This window comes from Antechinus flavipes, chromosome 1 (genome assembly GCF_016432865.1).
Source record: "Antechinus flavipes isolate AdamAnt ecotype Samford, QLD, Australia chromosome 1, AdamAnt_v2, whole genome shotgun sequence".
In the NCBI taxonomy this organism is placed as follows: Eukaryota; Metazoa; Chordata; class Mammalia; order Dasyuromorphia; family Dasyuridae; genus Antechinus; species Antechinus flavipes.
Genome location: NC_067398.1, coordinates 202,516,905 through 202,544,866, shown reverse-complemented (window position 1 = coordinate 202,544,866; position 27,962 = coordinate 202,516,905).

Sequence of the window (27,962 nt, the reverse complement as noted above, 5' to 3'; positions counted from 1 at the left end):
ACAAAATGAATTAGAATGTAGATTTCAACAATAATGTCTTTAAAAGAAAAATAATTGAAACAAAGTTTTAAACACAATTAAGATGAGAAAATGAACAATAAATTGGTTATGGCTCATGTGCATCTAAAATAAATATCAGTGGTATAATCAAATAATATCAGTACATATATATGCATAAAATTCCATGGATATTACTTAATAAAATATAGAATTAAAATGGAAAATTGTAATATATATTTTCTTTTTTATTAAAAATATAATATTTAGACTTGAATATGTGAGTTTAGACTCCAACAAAGCTAATTTAAAAATAACAAGGAAGAAGTTAAAAACCTGAAAGGAACCCAGGAAAAATTAGATATGGTATGTTTTTGACAACTATTATATGTTAATGAAAGGAAGTAGATATACTGATAATCTCAAAATAACATCTTTACTAAAACTGACTATCTGCTATAGCATAAAATAGAGAAACATATAGAAAGCAAAAATATTAAACATATCCTGTGATGTTTTCACCATAATAAAATGTAAATTTATAAAAATTACAGATTAGTTGGTGACTTGGAAAAGTAACACTATAGAATATATTGGCAAAATCATGAATCATTATACTATATATGATGTTATCAAAGAATGTGATAACTATGAGATGATATGCCAAAACTCTGACATGTACCTAAATTACTCAAAAGAAGAAAATTTATACCAAGATGAAACATTTTCATTAATTAAAAAGGATAAACTCAACCAATTAATCAAAAAGCATTTTAAGTGCCAAAAACTATGCAAAATTTTAAGAATATAATTTTTTTAAAAAAATAGATGAATGAATGTAGAAATAAGCTAAATAAACTAAAGCAGTGATAATTTTTAATATGCTAAATAGAAAATAGAATGAGACAATAACATAACAAGACCTATACTGAACTGTGAAATAGAATTAGGATTTGGGTTTTATAGAATCTGATAAAATTAAAATCTGTTAGGAAACATGAATTTATTTTTAAACAGAAAATATTCTTTAATTTCAACTTCTTCAATTTCACATTCACCATTTTCATTTTTAAAAGTAGGAAGTACGGGGCAGAGCCAAGAAGGCAGAGCAGGCACACACAACTCTCTAAGCTCCTCTCATTCCCCTCATAACCAACTATGTAATGCAGCCTCAAAAATAACTCTTCACTACTTAAATTCATGAAGATAAGAAGCACTACAACTTACCAGCTGATCCAGGAAGATCGCCAGGAAAGGTTTGTCCTGTGGGGCCAGGAACAGACTAGCACAGGCAGCAAGAGGCTAGCTTCCTGAGCAGACCAGGGGTGGGCGTGATCTCTGTGGCTAGAGAAGTTATAGAGATGACTCTACTATAGGCTAACTGTTCTGCTTTGATTACAAAGCAGTAAACTGGCAGAGAAATTAAAGCCTAAAACAGAGGGTCCTCTAAAAAACACCAGAACCTAATGAGATCTGGCTGTAACCCCTCAAATCCAGAAGTGACTCAGGCAGACTTTTACCACAGCCCTGCAGCCACATCCGGCAGTTCCGGTCTTTTGCGGGTGCAGTTACTAATCTGTACGGCAAAGGGGAGGGGGGCACAGCCTGAGCAGCCTCTAATTGGCAGAGTGGGGTGCTTGGCCTGGGGCGATAGAACCTCCCCAGCTGACTGTGCTTCCTGGGAAGACACTTCCTGTCCCTGCAAATCCATTCACTGCTCAATTGCTAACACCCACAGCCCCAGGACAGGATTTGGCTTGGGAAGTGAAACTCTCACTGCTCAGGGTCTAGCCCCAGGGCAGTCGTTATCTCACTCAGCCAGGGTTCTTTGAAGGGCACTTTCTCAGCCCGGCCCTGCAGGCCTGAGTTACTTTCCCTTGGGGAATTCTTTCCCAGACACTCCAGTATCTCGCTGCTATTTGTAGCTGGTTGGCAGGACAGCTACCCGTCCATATACCTTTTACTGCTCTGCAGAGGAAGCTGGTAACTTCCTGGCTCTGAATGCAGACCTTAGAGGCTTTAACAAAATGAGTAAAAAAATCAAAAGAATGATTGATAGTTTCTGCACAGAAAGAGAATAGCTTTTCAACCATAAAGAGACTAATAGCAGAAAGTCTCCAGATGATTGTGGGTCTCCAATAAAAAAGGCTCTCCTAGAAGAGACTATTAAAAACCTTAAAAGAGAGCTAGAAGAGAAATAGGGAAAGGCATATAACTCACTAAAAGAAAAATTTGATAAAGTGGAAAAGAAAACAACTTCCTGAAATGTGAATTGGAAAAGGTAAAAAACTCCCAAGAAGTACAGGGAAACAGAGTTTGTGAATTGGAAAAAGAAATTAACTTACCAAAAAAAAAAAAAAATAGTGAAATGGAAAAAAATTCCATAGAGCAAAACAACTCAATTGGACATATACAAAAAGAAGTAAAAAAAGCTAATGAAGAAAATAACTCACTAAAATCAGAACTGAACAAATAGAAATGACTGATTCATTGAGACATCAAGAATCAGTCAAGCAAAACCAAAAAATATATAAGATTGGAAAAAAATGTCAAATATTTACTTGAAAAAACAACAGACCTGGAAAATAGATCTAGGAGAGATAACCTGAGGATCATCGGACTACCAGAAAATTATGATGAAACAAAGAGCCTAGACATTATTTTACAGGAAATTATCAAAGAGAACTGCCCAGAAGTAATAGAACTGGAAGGGAAAATAGGCGTTGAAAGAATTCATTGAACACCTTCTGAAAAAGACCCTAAAATAAAGACTCCAAGGAATATTTTGGCCAACCTTCAGAATTTTCAGATTAAAGAAAAAATTTTACAAGCAGCCAGGAAAAAACAGTTCAAATACCGATATGCCACAATAAGGGTCACACAAGATCTGGCTGCCTCAACATTAAAGGATTAAAGGACCTGGAATCCAATATTCTGAAAGGCAAAAAGAACTTGTAATGCAGCCAAGAATAAATTACCCAGCTAAGCTGAGTATTTTTTTCCGTGGAAGAAGATGGACATTTAATGAAATAGAGGAATTCCATCTGTTTCTAAGGAAAAAAAAAAAAAAAAACAGACTTAAACAAAAAATTTGATCTCCAACAACAGGAATCAAGAGAAATAAAAAAAAGATAAAAGGAACTCTTTAGAACTGTATTTCTGTTGTGGATATACATAAAAACCATATGTATAATTTGATTTTACTGATATAACATTAAAAAAGGGAAGTAGAAATGGAAAGGGGATAGTGTCAGAAAAAGGGAAGAGGGGAGATAAAAAGAGGGAAACTACATGCGAGGATGAGGCAAAGGAAACCTATCATATATGAGGGAACTTAGAGAGGGGGAGGAACATTGTGTGAATCCTACTCTCATCAGAGTTGGCTCAAAGAAGAAACAATTTACATTTTGTTTTACAGAGATTCTTCTCTCACTTCATTAAAAAGTGGGAGAGGAAAAGGGAGAAGGAAAAAGAGTAATATCGAAAGCGTACAAGAAAGGGGAAGGAATTCAAAGAAAGGAGGGAAGGATAATAAAGAGGGAGAACTGCGTGATGTTAGTGGGACCAATAAGTTTAATACTAGGGAAGAAGGGAAGGAGAGCAAGAAAAAGAAAAGTATAATCTGGGGATATTAGGATGGCAGGAAATACAGAATTGGTTATTTTAACCGTAAATGTGAATGGGATGAACTCTCCCATAAAGAGGAGGTGGATAGCAGACTGGATCAAAAGTCAGAAACCTACAATCTGTTGTTTACAAGAAACACATTTAAAACAAGGAGATACATACAGAGTAAAGGTAAAAGGCTGGAGCAGAATATATTATGCTTTAGGTGAAGTAAAAAAAGCAGGGGTAGCCATCCTTATCACAGATCAAGCAAAAGCAAAGATTGATCTAATTAAAAGAGATAAGGAAGGAAACTATATCTTGCTTAAGAGTACTATAGACAGTGAAGCAATATCAGTATTAAACATATATGCACCAAGTGGTATAGCATCTAACTTCCTTAAAGAGAAGTTAAGAGAGTTGCGAGAAGAAATAGACGGCAAAACAATAATAGTGGGAGATCTCAATCTTGCACTCTCAGATTTAGATAAATCAAATCACAAAACAAATAAGAAAAAAAATTAAAGAGGTAAATAGAATATTAGAAAAATTAGGTATGATAGATCTCTGGAGAAAACTGAATGGTGACAGAAAAGAGTATACTTTCTTCTCAGCAGTTCATGGAACCTACACAAAAATTGATCATATATTAGGACATAAAAACCTCAAAATTAAATGCAGGAAGGCAGAAATAGTGAATGCTTTCTTTTCAGATCACAATGCAATAAAAACTACATTCAACAAAAAGTTAGATGTAAATAGACCAAAAAGTAATTGGAAACTAAATAATCTCATCTTAAAGAATGATTGGGTGAAACAGCAAATTATAGACACAATTAATAATTTCACTCAAGATAATGACAACAATGAGACATTATATCAAAATTTATGGGATGCAGCCAAAATATTAATAAGGGGAAATTTTATATCCTTAGAGGCTTACTTGAATAAAATAGAAAAAGAGAAGATCAATGAATTGGGCCTGGAACTTAAATAGTTAGAAAAAGTCCAAATTAAAACCCCCCGATCAATTACTAAACTTGAAATTCTAAAATTAAAAAGAGAAATTAATAATATAGAAAGTAAAAATACTATTGAACTAATAAATAAAACTAAGAGTTGGTTTTATGAAAAAAACAATAAAATCGATAAACCTTTGGTAAATCTGATTAGAAAAAGGAGAGAGAGAAATCAAATTGGCAGTCTTAAAAATGAAAAAGGAAAACTTTCCACTGATGAAGAGGAAATTAAAGAAATAATAAGGGATTACTTTGCCCAACTTTATGCCAATGAATTTGATAACCTAAGTGAAATGGATGACTACCTCCAAAAATATAGGCTTCCCAGATTATCAGAGGAGGAAGTAAATTGCTTATATAGTCCCATTTCAGAAAAAGAAATAGAACAAGCTATTAATCAACTCCCTAAAAAAAAATCCCCGGGACCTGATGGATTTACATGTTAATTCTACCAAACATTCAAAGAACAATTAGCCTCAATGCTTTTTAAACTATTTGAAAAAATAGGGAATGAAGGAGTCCTACCAAATTCCTTTTATGACACAGACATGGTACTGATAACTAAACCAGGTAGGTTGAAAATAGAGAAAGAAAATTATAAACCAATCTCCCTAATGAATATTGAAGCTAAAATCTTAAATAAGATATTAGCAAAAAGACTACAGAAAATCATCCCCAAGATAATACATGACGATCAAGTAGGATTTATACCAGGAATGCAGGGCTGGTTCAATATTAGGAAAACTGTCAATATAATTGGCCATATTAATAATCAAATTAACAAAAACCATATAATCATCTCAATAGATGCAGAAAAAGCATTTGATAAAATCCAACATCCATTCCTATTAAAAACTCTTGAAAGTATAGGAATAAATGGACTTTTCCTTAAAATAATCAGTAGCATCTAATTTAAAACCAAGAGTAAGCATCATATTTAACGGGGAAAAACTACACCCATTCCCAATAAGATCAGGAGTGAAACAAGGTTGCCCACCATCACCGTTACTATTTAATATTGTATTAGAAATGCTAGCTTTGGCAATAAAAGTTGAGAAAGAGATTAAAGGAATAAGAATAGGCAATGAGGAAACCAAATTATCACCCTTTGCTGATGATATAATGGTATACTTAGAGAACCCCAGAGACTCTACTAAAAAGTTATTAGAAACAATCCACACCTTCAGCAAAGTTGCAGGGTATAACATAAACCCACATAAGTCATCAGCATTCTTACATATCACTAACAAAACCCAACAGTTAGAGAAACAAAAAGAAATTCCATTTAAAGTAACTACTGATTCTATAAAATATTTAGGAATCTATCTGCCAAGGGAAAATCAGAAACTTTATGAGTAAAACTACCAAACACTTTCCACACAAATTAAGTCTGATCTAACCAACTGGAAAAATATTAAATGCTCTTGGATTGGGCGAACAAATATAATAAAAATGACAATACTACCTAAATTAATCTATTTATATAGCGCTACACCAATCAGACTCCCAAAAAACTACTTTGATGAACGAGAAAAAATAACAACAAAATTCATATGGAAAAACAAAAGGTCAAGAATTTCAAGGGAATTAATGAAAAAAAAATCAAATGAGGGTGGCTTAGCTGTACCAGATCTTAAATTATATTATAAAGCAGCAGTTACTAAAACCATTTGGTATTGGCTAAGAAATAGACTAGTTGATCAATAGAATAGGTTAGGTTCAAAGGACAAAATAGCCAATGACTTTAATAATATAGTGTTTGACAAACTCAAAGACAAATCCCAAAATATGGCAGAAACTAGGCATTGACCAACACTTAACACCTTCCACCAAGATAAGGTCAAAATGGGTTCATGACCTAGGCATAAAGAATGAGATTATAAATAAATTGGAAGAACATAGGATAGTTTACCTCTCAGACCTGTGGAAGAGGGAGGAATTTATGACCAAAGAAGAACTAGAGATCACTATTGACCACCAAATAGAAAATTTTGATTATATCAAATGAAAATGTTTTTGTACAAACAAAACAAATGAAGACAAGATTAGAAGGGAAACAGTAAACTGGGAAAACATTTTTACAATCAAGTAAAAGGCCTCATTTTAAAAATATATAGAGAAATGACTCTAATCTATAAGAAATCAAACCATTCTCCAATTGATAAATGGTCAAAGGATATGAACAGACAATTCTCAGACGAAGAAATTGAAACTATTTATAGACATATGAAAATATGCTCCAAATCATTATTAATCAGAGAAATGCAAATTAAGACAACTCTGAGATACCACAACACACCTGTCAGATTGGCTAGAGTGACTGGAAAAGATAATGTGGAATCTTGGAGGGGATGTGGGAAAACAGGGACACTGATACATTGTTGGTGCAATTGTGAACACATCCAGCCATTCTGGAGAGCAATTTGGAACTATGCTCAAAAAGTTATCAAACTGTGCATACCCTTTGATCCAGTAGTGTTTCTAGTGGGCTTATACCCCAAAGAGATACTAAAGAAGGGAAAGGGACCTGTATGTGCCAAAATGTTTGTGGTAGCCCTGTTTGTAGTGGCTAGAAACTGGAAAATGAATGGATGCCCATCAATTGGAGAATGGTTGAGTAAATTATGTTATATGAACGTTATGGAATATTATTGTTCTGTAAGTAATGACCAGCAAGATGAATACAGAGAGGACTGGTGAGACTTACATGAACTGATGCTAAGTGAAATGAGCAGAACCAGGATATTGTTATATACCTCAACAATAACACTGTTTGAGGATGTATTCTGATGGAAGTGGATCTCTTTGATAAAGAGAGCTAATTCACTTTCAATTGATCAAAGACGGGCAGAAGCAGCTACACCCAAAGAAAGAACACTGGAAAATGAATATAAACTGCTTGCCTTTTTTGTTTTTCTTCCCGGATTATTTATATCTTCTGAATTCAATTCTCCCTGTGCAACAAGAAAACTGTTTGGTTCTGCACATATATATTGTATCCAGGATATACTGTAACCTATTCAACATGTAAAGGATTGCTTGTCATCTGGGGGAAGGGATGGAGGGAGGGAGGGGAAAAATCGGAACAGAAGTGAATGCAAGGGATAATGTTTTAAAAAATTACCCTGGCATGAGTTCTATCAATAAAAAGTTATTTAAAAAATAAATAAATAAATAAAAGTAGGAAGTAGTAGAAGAAACAAAAAAAAAAAAAAAAAAGTAAACAACCACAACAAAAAAGTCAAAATACTATGTTGTGTTTCACATTCAGGCCCTCTCTATCATAAATCTATTGCAATTGGCCTAAATCAATCACATCATTATTGAAAAGAGCCAAGTGTATCAGAGTTGATTATCACATAATCTTACTGTTTCTGTGTATATCCTTTTGGTTCTACTCATCTTATTTCACATCAGTTGCTAGATGTCTTCTTTTTTTCTTTTTTTTTTTCTTTATTTATTTTTATTGTACATTACTTTATGAATCATGTTGGGACAGAAAAATCAAAGCAAACAGGAAAAATCATGGGAGAGATAAAAAACAGAAAAACGAATAGACCTATTATGTGTTGATTTACATTCAGGCTCTTCAATTTTTCTCTGCTTGCAGATAGCATTTTCTGTCCAAAGTTTGTTGGGATTCCTTTGGATTACTGAACTACTGTGAAGAATTCAGCCTTTCACAGTTGATAATTGAACATTCTCACTGTTATGGTATACAGTGTATTCCTGGTTCTGCTTGATTTGCTCAGCATCAGTTCATTTAAATGTTTCCAGGTTTTTCTATCTCAGATTTTTAATCATTTTTTATAAAACAATAAATTTCTATTATCTTCATATACCACAACTTGTTTAGCCTTTCCCCAACTAATGGACATCCACTCCTTTTCCAATTTTTTGCTACCACAAAAAAAGCTGCTACAAACATTTTTGCACATGTGGGTCCTTTTCCCTCCATTATGATTTCTTTGAGATACAGACCCAGTAAATGGCACTGCTGGGTCAAAGGTTGTGCAGAGTTTCATAGTCATTTGGACATATTTCCAGAGTGTTCTCCAGAATGGTTGGCTCATTTCACAACTTCACCAACAATGATTAGTGCTTCAGTTTTCCCACATTCCCTACAGCATTTATCATTATCTTTAGCTAATCTGAAAAATGTGAGGTAGTACCTTAGAGTTGTTTTAGTTATAATTTATCTAATCAATAGTGATTTAGAATATTTTCCATATAACTCTAAATAACTGATTTCCTCTCTGAAAATTGTCTGTTCATATTCTTGGACCTTTTATCAATTGGGGAATGACTTGTTCTTATAAATTTGACACAGTTCTTTATATAATTCTTTATATAATTATATAAATTATATTTTATATATTATATATTCTTTATATAATTTATAAAATGAGATCTTTTGTAATGACTGCGTATTTAAAATCAGCCTGAGTCAGGAATTCATGTTAAGGGAAAAATCTTCAATCTTTATTGAAGTGAAGAGGTGAAAAAAGATTGCGATAACAATATGGGCAACAAGGATTGCGATAGCAATATGGGCATGTGTGATAGGAAGCCAGCTAGCAGAGAGAGACCTGAGCTGAAAAGCCATTGCAATGGCAATGTGAGCAGCTGTGTCAAAACGCCAGCCAGCAGTCTCTCCTTCCCCTTCCTTTTCCACTCCCCTGCCTCCACCCACCAAAATCGTCATTTCCTATACAATACATCAGGACTTGCACAAAGAGTGGGTGGGGGCCATTCTTTCTCCAAGCGTATATATTAATAGAGTATGGTCCAATTACTATTTAGCCTCACGTGCTTGGGACCTCGGCCCATCAACTCGAGCCTCAGCCCATTACAATCTTTATCAAAAATACTGATTGTAAAGATTTTTCCCAGCTTTGCATTTTCCGTTAAATCTTGTTTCTGTTAGTTTTGTTAGTGCAAAAACTTTTTAATTTAATGTAATCAAAATTATCCATTTTGCCTTTTATAATGTTCTCTAATTCTTCTTTGCTCATAATTTCCTCCCTTCTTCAAAGTTCTGATTGGTAAATTATTCCTGGTTCTCTTAACTTTTTTTATGGTGTCATCATTTATCTCCAAATTATTTACCCATATTGACCTTATTTGGATATGGGTTGTGAGAAGTACTATGCCAAGGTCCTGAAATATTATTTTTCCATTTTCCCAGAATTTTTTGTCAAATAGTGAGTTTTTATTTCAGAAGCTAGAGTTTGGGGGGTTATCAATTACTGGGTTGCTACAGGCCTTGATTATTATGTTGTGTATATTTACTATATTCCTTTGATCCATCACCATATTTCTTAGCCAATACATGATGACTTCTGGTTTTTAATATAGTTTTAGGTTTGGCATTGCTTTGCCCTAACCTTTGTATTTTTTTTTCTCATTAATTCCTTTGATATTTTTGAACTTTTTTTTTCTTCCAGATGAATTTTGTTATTAAGTTTTGTAGCTCCATAAAGTAATGTTTTGGCAGTTTGATTAGTATGGCACTGAGAAAGAAGACCAATTTCTGCCAGAATTGTCATACTGCATCAAATGCAAAAAGGTAGAAATAGTAAATACTGTATGGCTAATTCATTTCACTCCTCTTTTCCTATTTTATTTATGTAACTATTTAGAGATATAAAATTTCCCCTAAGAACTGCTTTGGCTGCATCCTATAGATCTAGTTATGTTGTCTCATTATTGTTATTTTCTTGTATGAAATTATGGATTGTTTCAAGGATTTCATGTTTGATCCACTCAGTTTTTTTTTTAGGATTAGATTATTTAATTTCCATTGGTTTTTAAGTCTCTTTACATGGCCCTTAATTGAATATAATTTTTATTGCATTGTGGTCTGAAAAGAAAGCATTTACTATTTATGCCTTTTTTTGCATTTGATTGTGAGGTTTTTGTGCCCTAATATGTGGTCAGTTTTTTTGTAAGTGTAATTTAATTACTGAGAAAAAGGTGTATTCCTTTCTGTTACTATTCACTTTTTTCCAGAGGTCTATCTTATCTAGGTTTTCTAGGATCCTCCCTAGTTTCATTCTTATTTAATTTGTGATTAGATTCTCTGCTTCTGAGAGATGAACATTGAATAGATTTGGTATCTACTTTTTCTGTAATTGGCTTAAAATGTTTTCCAGCAATTTGCTCACTCTATCATTGTTTTATAAACATTTTCTATCTTTACAAATTCATTATTTTATGGTATGCTTTATCAAGATGTATTTTCCCTTCTTATCACTTTTAACAAGATCTGTTTTTATTTTTGCTTTATCTAAAATCAGAATCAATACCCCTGATTTTTTTTTTTTTTTTTTTTACTCCTGGGAAAGTATAATAAATGCTGTTCCAGCCTTTCACCTTTACTGTGTATGTGTCTGTGTCAAATGTGTTTCTTATAAATAATATGTTATAGGATTCTGTTTTTAATCCACTCTGCTATTTGCTTTCCTTTTATAGGAGAGTTCATGCTATTCACATTAACAGTTTTGATTAGTAATTCTGTTTTCCTTTCATCCTACTTTCTCTTTCTTTCTTCCTATCCTATTCTTAGTAGTGTTTTTTGTGCCCACCTACTCATTTTCTTATCTTTTATTACCCCTTTCCTTCATTTTGATAGTGTGTTTTTAGCCTGCTCCACCCACTATCTTATCTTTTATCAAGCCTTCCCTTCTTCTCTTACTTTTTTCTCTATTGTTTCTGCCCTCTCTTCTATCCTGCCCCTCCCATTTCTTTCTTATTTGTTTTCCTACTTCTTTATAGGTTTAGATAAATTTCTATATGCAATTGAGTGGTTTAGCTATTTCCTCTTAGAGCCAAAACTGATGAGATAAAACTACAGCCAATGCTCACCCCTCCTCCCTTCTTTCCCTTAATTGTAATAGGTCTTTTGCACCTCTTCAAGTGAACTAATTTTTTCATTATACCTACCCTTTCCTCTTTTTTCTAGTACAGACCTTTCCCATCCCCCCACCTTAATTTTTTTTTTTTTTGATATCATTACATCAGGAACCATGCATATTCACACCCTCAGTCTATGTAATGCCTCTCTGTGTCTGTCCTAGTGAAAGATACAGTTTTCAAGAGTTACAGATATTTTTTTCCTATTTATGGATGTAAACAGCATAACCTTAAAAATATATATTTCCAGTTTTCCTTTTTATGGGATTCTCTTGCATCCTGTGTTTATAGATTAAACTTTCTATTTATTTCTGTTTTGTTTTTTTTAATTGAAATGATTGAAAGTCTCTTACTTCATTGAAGATCTATCTTCTCCTCTAAAAGATGAAGCTGAGTTTCACTGGATAGTTAATTCTTGGTTGTAAGTCCACGTCCTTTGCCTTCTATTACATGGTATTTCAGGCCCACTGATCCTTTATTGTAGAAGCTGCCAGATCCTGAGTAATCCTGACTGTTGCTTCTTGATATTTGGATCTTTGATTTTTTTTTTTTTTTTTTTTTTTTTTTTATGAAAGCTTGTACTATTTTTTTCCAAGAGATTGCAGTTCTGGAGTTTTGCAGCAATGTTCCTTGAAGTTTTCTTTGTGGGATCTCTTAGCATAAATGATCAATGGATTTTTTCAATAAGTATTTTCCCCTCTGTTCCTAAAATATTGGGGACATTTTTCCTTAATGATCTCTTGTAGAATGCTATCCGGACTCTTTTTTCAGTAATGACCTTCAGGCTGGCCAATAACTTTTAAATGGTCTCTTCTGCATCTATTTTCCAGGCTGGCTCTTTTGCCAAAGAAGTATTTCACTTTCTCATCCTTTTTTTTTTCATTCTTTTTAGTTTGTTTGATTGATTCTTGCTTCCCTCCATCCTCTTAAGTTTTATGAGTAAATTCATCCCATTTATACTAGCTATGTATTATATCTGGCTTTCTTTTGGTTATTCTTCTTGTTCTTTTTCTTTTTATTCTGTTTCTTCTCTGGAATCTGTTGTAATTTTTAGCATTGCTTTCTTTGATGTGACTTACCTTTATTATTGCCACTTTTTTCTTATCCCATTATCCTCTTACTTTCTCATTGAGTAAGATGAATTACTATTACTAAGTGTGTGTTTGTGTGTATATGTATGTATGTATGTATGTATGTATCTTCTTTTTCTGAATTTTTTTTTTTGATTGAGTGAGGGTCAAGTGTTGACCAAACTTCCCCTTTCCCATTTAAAGCAATTATTCTCCTTTGTTTTTCTCCTGGACATCCCTCCCTTTTTGTTTCTTGTATTTGAAAACCAAAGTTTATATTCAACCCTGGCATTTTCATGAGTTATGCTTGAAAGTCTTCTATTTCATAAATAAATACATTTTTCTCTCAAAGGGTTACACTCAGATTGGTTGAGTAAACAATTTCTTGGTTGTAATTCTAATTCTTTTGCTTTCCAGAATATCATACTCTAAATTCTCTGCTTCTTTAATGTGGTACCTTTTAGATATCGTGTTATCTGGTCCACTGGTATTTGAATGATTGTTTTTTAGATGCTTGAGGTATTTTCTTTTTACCATCAGAACTCTAAAATTTGGCTATAATATTCTTTGAAATTGTCATTTTAAGATCTTTCAGATAATCATTGGATTCTTTCAATTTCTATTTTACTCCCATTCTAAAATATCATGAGAGTTTTCATTGATAATTTGTCAAAAAAATTTTATCAGGGCTTTTCCTTTTAACATGACTTTAAGATCATCTAATAATCTTTAAATTATCTTTCTTGAAATTCTGTCCAGGTCAATATATATATACATACATATATATATATATATATATATATATATATATATATACTTTGTTTCTTGAAGTCTCATGAAGTCATTAGCTTTCAATTGCACAATTCCAATTTTTAAGCAATTATTTTCTTTGAGGAGTTTTGCACATGTTTGTATTTAGTAAGTTTTGTTTTTTAGGGTGTTGTTTTCTTTGATAATTTTTGTGCCTTTTTCTTCATTTGACCTATTTTTGTCTTCTAGATGTTATTTCCTTTCAGTTTATTTGTGTTATTTCCTTAAGCAAGCTATTTTTTTCATATTTTCTTTGTTTTTATTCCTATTTTTTCTCTACATTTAATCTTTTTTTTTTTAAGGGGTTTATTACGTTTTTTTCTTTTTTTTTTTTTGCTGAGGCAATTGGGGTTAAGTGACTTGCCCAGGATCACACAGCTAGAAAGTGTTGTGTCTGAGGCCAGATTTGAACTCAGGTTCTCCTGACTTCATGGCTGGTGCTTTATCCCATAAGCCATCTAGCTGCCCCTACATTTAATCTTAAAATCATTTTTGAAAATATGTATAGTTATTCATAGACCAGAGCAGAAGACAGAATGAATAAACACAATTCTCCTTATATCATATCATCTTTACAGAATAAAAAACTTATAAGTCTCTAGAAGTATCTCTGAAAACAGCTGCATAAAAACCCCTGGAAAAACTTGGGACAATGAGCCCACCATCCTGGAAATAGAGCTATAATTTAACAAAGATGTAGAACTCAAGAAATAGGCTGAGGAAAATGAGCAAAAAACAGGAAAAAAAATAATTCTGATAATATAATGCTACTATGGTGACAAGGAAGATTAAAACACATATATTCAGATAACAAAATCAAAGCTCCTACATTTAATATTTTCAAAATGTATAAATTAGTTTAAGTTCATGGAAGGATTTTAAAATGTTTTTGAAAATCCAGTAAGAGACAGAGAGGGAGGATTTGGAAGAGGGAGTGATGTAAAAGAAATAGTGAAAAAAGTGTCAACAGCTTATTAATATATATATATAAAACATCCTGTCTCTGTCACCATTACCTAATCCCCTAATCTTACCACTGGTGATTCATTCACGTGAATTCCTAGCAAGCCACCACCTCCCATGAGAAAAATTGCTCTTTCTGACTTTCTTGTCTTATGTTCAAAGAATATCTCTGACTTTTTGTTGCATCTTCCTATTCAGAATTTTATTTCAGGCATTATATTAAGAATATCCAGAGAGAATATTAAGATACTTTACCTTTCTCTACTCTGCCATATTGGATTATCCACCTCTATTAATTTTCATGTTAGGAAAATAGGAAGAGTAGAAATATTTTTTAAAAAAGAAATAGTAATTAAGGTGACAATCATATGACCTAATGAAAATTTTTAGATTAATTGCCTACCTTAAAGAATATTTGAGTCTACAGTCAAATTTCTCACCAGTATAAGTAGACGACCTACATATGTCTTATCTATATAAACCTACTCTGCTACTTTCTGACATGATTTTAAGTATTTCCACAACTGATTTATACACGCACACACACACACACACACACATACATGCTTAGAAAATGACTGTCATTCAATACAGAAAATAAGTATTTATTCAGCTCATATATATGCCAGGTTCTATGCTAAAATAAAAGATACAAAGATAGACAAATGCCAAATGTGAACTGTTTTTATCTTTACCTCCCAAAGAAATTAATTAGGATGGTAAAAGTCTGATAAAAGAAATTACATAATGCATTCCAAAGAATACAAAAAAGTATTTTATGTGATGTGCTGTAATATATTTTTGATAGAATAGTTACCTTTACTTTCTACACAAGTATGGACTGTGTTCTTAAGACTATATTAGTAAACTTTTACTTAATAATGAGGAAAACTATCAATCTATTATAGGAATAATTAAAATGCTGATACTTTTAAAAACATGAGAAACACTTAAAAAGTTGCTCTTTAAAATTAAGAAGTAAGAGCTTATCAGAAATATGACATAACAGTATATGTATCACCTTAATTTTAAGTGACAATCTGGGGTTTTGTTTTCCTGAGTTCTGGTATAAATCAAAAAGTTGTATGCTGCAAGCAAAAAGCACATCTGCTTTCCAAACATTGCAAGTTTTATTATACAATACAAAGTATTATTAAAAATGAGTGATTTTTGCAATATCTCATTATTCAGTTTAGTTTTCATCTATTAACATGAAAAATTCCACCATCGACAACTCTTCTGTTGCTTTGGGGGTACTCAGTGTTTCCCTTTTCCAAAAACACAGAATGATTATGTGTTAGAAGCAGGACTTCCACCACAATTTTATACTTAGTGATTTCACATCAAGCTTCTACTAAAAAAATGCAAATACATTATGGTATTTATGGAAATTAAAAAAAAGAGCATATGTTTAATGTCAAAAAGAAGATACTTTAAAAAGAAAGAAGCAAAGGAGAAAGGAAGGAAGGAAGGAATAAGGAAAGAAGGAACAGAAAGGAAGGAAAAAAGAAAAAAAACAATAGAAGAAAAGAAATGCCATTAGCTCTCTGTTAATCATTATGGTAAAGGAATGCATTATGTTAGTTAATATGCCATCCCAGGTTAAAGAAGTATTTCCAGATATAGAAATGGATAATTATTTTCTAACGAATTATACTATAATTATGCAAAATGGTGCTGAATATAATTATATATTACTTACCACTCATGTGACCTCTGAGAAGTGACATCACTTCTCTGAGGCCAGAGATCTTTCCATCTCTAATATTGAGAGCTAGGAACAGATAATTTTTAAGATTTCTCTCTGATTCTAAATAATATAAGTTTATGATAGCTTAGTGCTTCAGTAAAATCAATATTATTACCAGTTCTCAGAATGCAGAAGAGGGATGGAAATGCAGAGGAAAAACCTAGGGATTTGACATTTTAGAATGTTTGCCTTCTAGACATTTTAGAATGTTTGACAATTTAAAATGTTTAGAATGTTAGAATAAAAACAGGCTTATTTTCTTCGACTCAAAACAAAAAGTCAATAATTTGCTTCTAAATACATTCAGGAAAATAAATTGTTTAATGAAATGATTTAGCATTATTTAATTTAAGGACATAACATTATTTAATTTAAGGAAAAATATAGTCAGAATATTGTAGGATGTCTCTAGAAGCCTAAGTGCTACATTAAAAAAATAAATAAATAAATAATAAAAAAATAAAAAACTATTGGGAAATTTTACTTTCACAGAGTAACAAAATCCACAAATTTAATATACCAATCTCCACTTTTATTATCCTGCAACATTACACTCCAAAAGAGCAAATACACATTTGCTAGCAGAAGTGAGTAAAATGTTTGTTTATAACTAAAATGTGTTCTGAGTCACAGATATCAATTCATAAAATCACCATATTATGAAATATTAGCCTCAAATTACTGACCAAGGTTATTGTGCAGTCAGTGAGACAAGGGAAGAAAACAATTGCCAAATATGTTTTTTTTAAATGGTTATGAAGAACTGGCAAGTATAACAGAGCATTTTTGTAGTGTTTCACTTGCATGTATTGTTGTTTCTCTAGCAATATATCTTTTAGTATGCAATAAAATCTTTAATTAACCAACACAATCTTAGGCTGTATATGAAATACAAAATAGTATGTCATAAAACTAATACAAATACAAATTTAAATGTGTCTTCAAGGACATGATGTTTGGAAAATAAATTCTCAGTTCACTTTCAAAAACAAAGATTAAATGTCCCTGACTGATACTGATTTGATAGAATTCATTTCCCAACTAATGAGAAATAGGATTGTGAGAGAATTAGTCATTAAGAACCAAAGCTCAATAGTTATATTTAACCTAAATATATAGGTGTGAAAAATTAGAAAATTAGCATAAAAAGCTCTAGTCAATATGGGTTTTGTAATTCATATATGAAAACAGTCAGTATATGCAATGGAAACTCAGACAGGAGTCCTGAACTCAATAAAATGATTAGCTTTAATTATCATCTCTTATTGTCTCATCTGTGAAATGGTCTTAATAATACCTGATCTGCTACCACAGAAGTTGGTTATAAAAATTAAGTGAGAACAAAAGTGCTCAATTTGATGTGTTACGATATAAATTCCAGCTATCATATAAATGTGTGATCTATTATGTTTGACTAGTATTAATAGAAATCACTGATGAAATGTCATGTGACTCATTGGAGTCCAGCTCCTGTAGTATTGAAGAACATGACATACTGGAGCCAGGCAGAGAAGTCCTGGTTATGGACTCTTCAAAGTTTATTGATCAAAGACACACACCCACACATATGTATACCTCAAATGATCATAGGTTTGATACAAAGCACACTCTTTTAAAATTACTATAGCCTAACAAAATTCTACTATTCTATAAATGATTAACCTCTTAAGCCCCAAATCTTGGTTACTTAGACAGAGATGTAAATAGTTGAGATATGCATCAGAGTAAAGTTTATTATACCATTATCTCAGGTATCTTTCTCTCAAATACCTTTAGTCTCCTTGTGGACATTCTTTCCTGTCCTAAATTCAAAGGTTTAGCTTTTAATCCAAAGAGTAGTGTTTGCATTTTGCTTCACTCACTAGATTATTAATTTATTATATTGACAAGCAATCTCTGCTATTTCAATAAGGGAGTTATGGTGAGCCAACTTATAAGACTCAAAAGCTGAAATGGAGTTTCACCTCCTGGCCCTCTACAATATTTCATGTATTAAACGGCAGGTGATCCATGTCAAATTTTATATAGAAATGACAGCATAAAGTAATAAAAGCCCTAAAACTTATAAGATACTTATAAAGAAATCTACTTTTTACACAACTGACAAAGTAGTTAATAGGACTGACTATATTCCATTATTTGGTTCCTGTAAGGAGTTCCCTAAGGTTTTATGTCATTGTTTACCTTGTTGATCTATTTTGTACAGCAAATCTCATCTCAATTGTGAATTTCCCTCCATTTGGTACATTTCCCTCCAAATGGTTTATAAGCTTTACAAGATAATTATAATTCAAGCTACTTAAAATATTCTTAATGCTTGCAATTTTACAAATTCTACACCCCCCAAAATGCATTGCTAACTTATTTATATCTATTTTAAAGAAAACAAATAAGTCAGTGGTCTTTACACAGTATTATCAATTTGAAATAATTTGTCATCAAAACAAGCACTTTTATTCTCAATGAAGGAGTTATATTTGGAAAAGATATCTTCCTCTATCACCCAAATGTAACACAAACAACCCATTTTGTTGTTAATTACTGTGATTCCAGGGAAAAGCAAACAAACAATAATCAGATAGCACAGTTCACTTATGCTTTTGTTAATAGGAATTGCCTTATTCTTCAATATTCTGAAAAGTCAATGGTGAAAAACCTTTTAATATAGAAGGATCAACTTTTTCTTTAAATGTAATAGGAGTTCTTCAGCTTAAAAAAACTATTTTAAATGAATTAGGATATACAATAAATTTTCTTCAGATGTAGGCCCATTTATCTGATAATTTAGAATATTTGAGTAGACAAAAAAGTATATTTCTAGTCTATTAATAATAATAAACAGAATATATATTTGTCTTACATGAAACATGATCAATCACAGATCTAATCTGTTGAGGTTATACTATGGATAGGGGATTATAATTAATGTACTTTTAGTACTTGGAGAGACTACTTAATCGTTATGTATTCATCTAAGAAAAAATGAGCTTTCCCTCATCTGATCTCAAAATATTTTGTACCCTTTATCAGACTTTTACTCATGCTTAGTTATATTGTACCTTGTATATATATGGGTACAATGAACAAAAACTAAATTACAAAATAAAAAGAACACAATTATTTATCCTTTACATAGCATAGTACCTTGGGCACAGTAGGCTTTTAATAATTTCTGGTAAATAAATGAATGAAAATATAAATAATTAAATTTAAGTTTTGAATAAAGTATAGTCCTGTGTTTATTAAAGTTTTAATAAAGAATTAGACTTTACGCCATAAATTATTATACTAAGTGATTTTATTTTTTTCAATATTAGTTGTATATCTCCCTAAATAAGCATCATATGCAATAAGCATACAATAGAATCCTTTACAATAAAGGTAGCAGTGAAACAAGGATGTTCACTCATCTGATTTCTATTTGATAATGTTTTCCAAATGCTAATGCCAATAAAGTAAGTTTAGAAAAAGGAATAAAAATTAAGCGAAGAGAAAACAATTTATATTTGACATTATGTTAGAATATGTGGAAAATGCCACAATATCAACAAAAACTAAAAGAGATAACCAATAGTTTCAGTTCAAGGAGAAGGATGAAAACTCTCAAAATCAACTGTATTTCTTTATAACAATAACAAATTCCAAAAATTAAAAAAAAAAAAATAGAAGGGGAAATCCCATTTTAAATAACCGCAAAATGACTAAAGTATATAGGGACAAATTTCAAAGCCCCCAAAAGATTTGTATAGATTTCATCACAAAAGCTTCTTAAAGAAAAAAAGCCAAATGAAAAAAAAAATCTAAACTCCAGGTTTCTCTCCATTCCAATGCATTCTCCATTTAGCTAGAAAAGTGATCTCCTAAAGCACAGGCACGAACATGACACCTTTTTATTCAACAAACTCTATACCTTCTTATCACTTTCAGATCCAATACAAAATCCACTGTCACTGAAAGTTTTTTATAATTTAAATCCCACTACAATTTCAATCATTTTATGTCTTACCTACTTGTGTATATATGTGTTTATTATTATGATTATTATTATAGCTTTTTATTTACAAGTTATATACATGGGTAATTTTAGAGCATTGACAATTGCCAAACCTTTTGTTTCATTTTTTCCTCTCCTTCCCCCCATCCCCTAACCCCAGATGGCAGGTTGACCAATACATGTTAAATATGTTAAAGTATAAATTAAATACAAAATAAGTATACATGTCCAAACAGTTACTTTGCTATACAAAAGGAATTAGACTTTGAAACAGTGTACTACTAGCCTGTGAAAGAAATCAAAAATGCAGGCAGACAAAAATATAGGGATTGGGAATTCTATGTAATGATTCATAGTCATCTCCCAGAGTTCTTTTGCTGGGTGTAGCTGGTTCAATTCATTATTTCTCTATTGGAATTGATTTTGTTCATCTTTGCTGGAGATGGCACATCCTTCAAAAGTGATCATCATATAGTATTGTTGTTGAAGTATATAATGATCTCCTGGTCCTGCACATTTCACTCAGCATCAGTTCATGTAAGTCTCTCCAGGCCTTTCTGAAATCATTTTGCTGGTCATTTCTTACCAAACAATAATATTCCATAATATTCATATACCACAATTTATTCAGCCATACTCCAATTGATGGGCATCCACTCAGTTTCCAGTTTCTGGCCACTACAAAGAGAACTGCCACAAATATTTGTGCACATACAGGTCCCTTTGCCTTCTGTAAGATTTTTTTGGAATATAAGCCCAGTAGAAACACTGCTGGATCAAAGGGTATGCACAGTTTGATAATTACTTACCTACTTGTATTCTTTATTCTAGTGACACTGACCTCTTATCCATTCCATCACCAAATACTACATCTTTTGTCTCAGCATTTTCATGGGCTTTCCACCACACCTGTAATGCTCTCCACACAACTCTATTTATCACTTTCCCTAGACTCTTGGAAGTCACAACTAAAATACTTACTGGAATTCTCATCCAACTCATCTTACTACTCATGCTTTTTCTAAGTTAATTATTTACTATCCATCCTCTATATAATTTGCTTTGTTTACATTTGCTTGCATATTGTCTCCTCTATATATTGTAAGATAGAAAATGATTTCATACTCTTTTTTATGTTCTCAATGCTTAGCTTTATTAAATGCTAAATAAATGTTTATTGATTAATTGATTGAGGTAGCTGGTTGAATATTTAATGCTCATGGCTGGGTCAAGCTAAAGTAATAAAAGACAATAATATCATAAAAGTTAAATTATATATTTAATGTTATGCCAATAAAATTATCAAGGAAATGCTTTTAAAACAACTGATTGTTAAAACAGTAACAAAATTCAGTTGGAAAAATAAAAGATGTGGTATATCAATGGAAATAATGAAAAGGGTGAAGGAAAAGGGGAGGAATAATATATCCATTCTTCAAACTATATTTCTGCAACAATCATTAAAATATTTTGCTTGCTTAATAAATATTAAGATAGATCACTGGAAGAGACTAGATAAAGGAGAACCAGAAACAGTGAAATTCAACATTTAATAAAAAAAAAATACATAGGAAAAAAATGCCCTATTTGATAAATGCGGCTGAAAAAACGAGAAGGATCTCTAAGAGGAATTAGACTTTGATCAATCCTTTCAATCAATGTTTAAAGAGCTGTGGGATGACCGATATAGTAATTCATTATTGTCATATATGTGAATTGTTAACAATAACTCAATCATTTGAGAAAGGAATTTTGAAATATGCAAACATAATGATTAACTCATTTATACATTATTGGTCTTAAGGTAACTTTAAGAAGAGAAAGCACACACATATATCAAAATATTATCATATTACTTATGAACTTGAAAATAAGGAAAATATCCTATTAAATGAGGAATATTTAAAGAAATTACAGTAAATCAATGTATTACATATTAACCTGCTTTCTGAAGTGATGAATGTGATAAAGTCCTTTAAAGAAAGATATGAATTGACTCAGAGTGAAGTAACTTGAATCCAGAGAATAATACATACATCTAAAATGATGCAAAAGAACAAAAACATATCAAAAATTGATGCATTTGTAAAAAAAATTAAGAATTACTTGAAAGAAGAGATATGAGAGGATATTTTCAAATAACTCTTTTCAGGATATGGAAATTTCACAGTTAGCATATATATATTTGTACTTTTCCCCTATATATTTACAGACTATGCTGATTTTTACCACTTTTTAAACTTCTTTTTAATTTTTAAAACTATTTTTATTATATTTATTTTTATTAAAATTTTATATTTTCAAAACATATGCATGGATAATTTTTTTCTATTTTTATTATTATAGCTTTTTATTTACAAGTTATATGCATTGGTAATTTCAGAGCAGTGACAATTGCCAATCTTTTGTTCCAATTTTTCCCCTCCTTCCCTCCATCCCCTCCCACTGAACGCGGATTGACCAATACATGTTAAATATGTTAAAGTGTAACTAAATACAAAATAAGTATACATGTGCAACAGTTACTTTGCTGTACAAAAAGAATTAGACTTTGAAATATGTACTACTAGCCTGTGAAGGAAATCAAAAATGCAGGTGGACAAAAATAGAGGAATTGGGAATTCTATGTAAATGGCTCATAGTCATCTCCCAGAGTTCTTTTGCTGGATGCAGCTGGTTCAATTCATTACTACTCTATTGGAACTGATTTGGTTCATCTCATAGCTGGAGATGGTCACATCCATCAGAATTGATCATCATATAATCTTGTTGTTGAAGTTATCTCCTGGTCCTGCTCATTTCACTCAGCATCAGTTCATGTAAGTCTCTCCAGGCCTTTCTGAAACCATCCTGCTGCTCATTTCTTACCAAACAATAATATTCCATAATATTCATATACCACAATTTATTCAGCCATTCTTCAATTAATGGGCATACACTCAATTTCCAGTTTCTGGCCACTACAAAGAGGGCTGCCACAAACATTCTTGCACATACAGGCCACTTTCTCTTCTTTAAAATCTCTTTGGGATATAAGCCCAATATTAACATGGCTGGGTCAAAGGGTATGTAATGTCTGATAGCTTTTTGAGCATAGTTCCAAAAGGCTCTCCAGAATGTCTGGATGTATTCAAAATTTCACCAACAATGTATCAGTGTCCCAGTTTTCCCACATCCCCTTAAGCATTTCACATTATTTTTCCCTGTCATTCTAGCCAATCTGACAGGTGTGTAGTGGTATCTCCAAGTTGACTTAATTTGCATTTCTCTGACAAATGATGGCTTGGAGCATTTTTTCATAAGGCTAGAAATAGTTTCAATTTCTTCATCTGAGAGTTGTCTGTTCATATCCTTTGACCATTTATCAATTGGAGAATGGCTTGATTTCTTATAAATTAGAGTCAATTCTCTATATATTTTGGAGATGAAGCCTTTATCAGAACCTTTGACTTTAAAAATGTTTTCCCAGTTTATTGCTTCCCTTCTAATCTTGTTTGAAATAATTTTGTTTGGATAAAAACTTTCCAATTTGATATAATCAAATTTTTCTATTTTGTGATCAGTAATGATCTCTAGTTCTTCTTTGGTCATAAATTCCTTCCTCTTCCACAGGCCTGAGAGGTAAACTATCCTATGTTCTTCCAATTTATTTATAATCTCACTTTTTATGCCTAGGTCATGAACCCATTTTGACCTTATCTTGGTGTACGGTGTTAAGTGTGTGTCAAAGACATACTGATTTCCAATTTTCCCAGCAATTTTTGTCAAATAATGCATTCTTATCCCAAAAACTGGGGTCTTAGGTTTGTCAAACACTAGATTATTAAAGTTATTGGCTGTTTTGTCCTTTGAACCTAACCTATTCCATTGATCAATTAGTCTATTTCTTAGTCAATACCAAATAGTTTTAGTAACTGCTGCTTTATAATATAATTTTAGATCTGGTACAGCTAGGCCACCTTCATTTGATTTTTTTTTTCATTAATTTCTTTGAAATTCTTGACCTTTTGTTTTTCCATATGAACTTTGTTGTTATTTTTTCTCGTTCATCAAAGTAGTTTTTTGGGAGTCTGATTGGTATAGTGCTAAATAAATAGATCAATTTAGGTAGTATTGTCATCTTTATTATATTTGCTCGCCTAATCCAAGAGCATTTAATATTTTTCCAGTTGGTTAGATCAGACTTAATTTGTGTCGAAAGTGTTTTATAGTTTTGCTCATAAAGTTTCTGATGTTCCCTTGGCAGATAGATTCCTAAATATTTTAAAGAATCAGTAGTTACTTTAAATGGAATTTCTTTTTGTTTCTCTAACTGTTGGGTTTTGTTAGTGATATATAAGAATGCTGATGACTTATGTGGGTTTATGTTATACCCTGCAACTTTGCTGAAGGTGTGCATTGTTTCTAATAACTCTTTAGTAGAGTCTCTGGGGTTCTCTAAGTATACCATCATATCATCAGCAAAGAGTGATAATTTGGTTTCCTCATTGCCTACTCTAATTCCTTTAATCTCTTTCTCAACTCTTATTGCCAAAGCTAGCATTTCTAATACAATATTAAATAGTAACGGTGATAGTGGGCAACCTTGTTTCACTCCTGATCTTATTGGGAATAGTTGTAGTTTGTCCCCATTACATATGATGCTTACTGCTGGTTTGAAATAGATGCTACTGAATATTTTAAGGAAAAATCCATTTATTCCTATACTCTCAAGAGTTTTTAATAGGAATGGATGTTGGATTTTATCAAATCCTTTTTTCTGCATCTATTGAGATGATCATATGTTTTTTGTTAATTTGGTTATTAATATGGCCAATTATACTGATAGTTTTCCTAATATTGAACCAGCCCTGCATTCCTGGTATAAATCTTACTTGGTCATGGTGTATTATGCGGTGGATGGTATTCTGTAATCTTTTTGCTAATATTTTATTTAAGATTTTAGCATCAATATTCATTAAGGAAATGGTTCTATAATTTTCTTTCTCTGTTTTCAAGCTACCTGGTTTAGGTATCAGTACCATGGCTGTGTAATAAGAGGAATTTTGTAGGACTCTTTTATTTCCTAATTTTTTCAAATACTTTATAAAGCATTGGGGCTAATTGTTCTTTGAATATTTGGTAAAATTCACATGTAAAAATCCATCTGGTCCCAGGGTTTTTTTTTTTTTTTTTTTAGGGAGTTGATTAATAACTTGTTCTATTTCTTTTTCTGAAATGGGACTATTTAAGCAATTTACTTCCTCCTCGGATAATCTGGGAAGCCTATATTTTTGGAGGTAGTCATCCATTTCACTTAGGTTATCAAATTTATTGGCATAAAGTTGGGCAAAGTAACCCCTTATTATTTCTATAATTTCCTCATCATTGGTGGAAAGTTCCCCTTTTTCATTTTTGTATCTAATAATTTGATTTTCCTCTTTCCTTTTTCTAATCAGATTTACCAATGTTTTATCTATTTTATTGTTTTTTTCATAAAACTGACTCAGTTTTATGTATTAATTTAATGTTTTTTTTTTACTTTCATTATTATTAATTTCTCCTTTTAATTTTAGAATTTCAAGTTTAGTGTTTTATTGGGCCTTTTTAATTTGGTCTGTTTTTGGCTGTTCAAGTTGCAAGCCCAATTCATTGATCTTCTCTTTCTCCATTTTATTCAAGTAAGCCTCTAAAGTTATAAAATTTCCCCTTATTACCACTTTGACTGCTTCCCACAAATTTTGGTATGATGTCTTATCATTGTCATTACCTTGAGTGAAATTATTAATTATGTCTATAATTTGATGTTTCACCCAATCATTCTTTAAAGTTTAGTTTCCAATTACTTTTTGGTCTATTTACCCCTAACTTTTTGTTGAATGTAGTTTTTATTGCATCATGATCTGAAAAGAACGCATTTACTATTTCTGCCTTTCTGCATTTAATTTTGAGGTCTTTATGTACTAATACATGGCCAATTTTGAGTAGCTTCCATAAACTTCTGAGAAGAAAGTTTACTTCTTTCTGTCACCATTCAGTTTTCTCCAAAAACTATCATATCTAATTTTTTCTAATATTCTATTTACCTCTGTCTATTTTTTCTTCCAACTCTCTTAAGTTAGGAAGTTAGATGCTATACCACTTGGTGCATATATGTTTAATATTGATATGGCTTCATTGTCTATAGTACTCTTTAGTAAGATATTGTTTCCTTCCTTATCTCTTTTAATTAGATCAATTTTTGCTTTTGCTTGATCTGAGATAAGGATGGCTACACCTGCTTTTTTTACTTCACCCGAAGCACAATAGATTCTGTTCCAGCCTTTTATCTTTACTCTGTATGTATCTCCCTGCTTTAAATGTGTTTCCTGTAAACAACATATTATAGGGTTCTACCTTTTGATCCAGTTTGCTATCCAACTTCAATTTATGGGAGAGTTCATCCCATTCACATTGAAGGTAAAAATTACTAATTATGTATTTCCTGCCATCATCATATCCCCAGATTGTGCTTTTCTTTTTCTTGCCTTCCCCTTTCCCTCTTCCCTGTATTAAACTTATGGGCCCCACTTGTGTCCCACTGCTCACCCTCTTTAGGATCCCTCCCTTCTCCCTTTGAATGTCTTTCTCTTTCTTGTACCCTTCCCTTATTATTCTTTTCCCTTTTCCCTTTTCCTCTCTCAATTTTTAATGAGGTAAGAGATGATTCTCTGTAAAATAAATGTAAATTATTTTCTCTTTGAGACAACTCTGATGAGAGTAAGATTCACAAAATGTTGCCCCTGCCCCTGAGTTCCCCCAGATATGATATTTTTCTTTTGCCTCATTGTTGGATGTAGTTTCCATCTTTTTATCTCCCCTTTTCCCTTTTTCTGAAACTATCCCCTTTCCTTTTCTACTTCCCTTTTTATGTTATATCAGTATATCAGTTATATCAAATTATACATGTGGTTTTTATCTATATGCACAACAGAAATACAGTTCTCAAGATTTCCTTTTACCTTTTTCTGCTTCTCTTGAGTCCTATGGTTGGAGATCAATTTTTTTTTTTTGTTTAGATCTGTTTTTTTTTTTTTTTTTTTTTCTTAGAAACAAATGAAATTCTTCTTTTTCAGTAAATGTCCATCTTTTTCCATGGGGAGAAAAATGCTCAGCTTAGCTAGGTAGTTTATTCTTGGCTGCATTCCAAGTTCTTTTGCCTTTTGGAATATCAGATTCTAGGCCCTTTGATCCTTTAATATTGAGGCAGCCAGATCTTGAGTGACCCTTATTCTGGCACCTCAGTATTTTAATTGTTTTTTTTTTTTTTCTTTAGTCTGATAGTTCTGAAATTTGGCCACAATATTCCTTGGAGTTACTATTTTAGGGCCTTTTTCAGAAGGTATTTGATGAATTCTTTCAATGCCTATTTTACCTTCTGGTTCTATTACTTATGTGCAGTTCTCTTTGATGATTTCTTGTAAATTAGTATTTAGGCTCTTTTTTTAATCATAATTTTTAGAAAGTCCAACGATCCTCAGATTATCTCTCCTAGACCTATTTTCCAGGTCTGTTGTTTTTCCAAGTAAATATTTGACATTTTTTTTCTTATTTTTCATTTTTTTTTTTGGTTTTGCTTGACTGATTCTTAATGTGTCAATGAATCAGTCATTTCTATTTGTTTCATTCTGATTTTTAATGAGTTATTTTCTTCATTTGCTTTTTTTACTTCTTTTTGTATATGTCCAATTGAGTTTTTAAATGAGTTGTTTTGCTCTATGGAATTGTTTTCCATTTCCCTATTTTTTTTTTTTTTTAGTGAGTTATTTTTTTTTCCCAATTCACAAATCCTACTTTCTTGGGAATTCTTTATCTTTTCT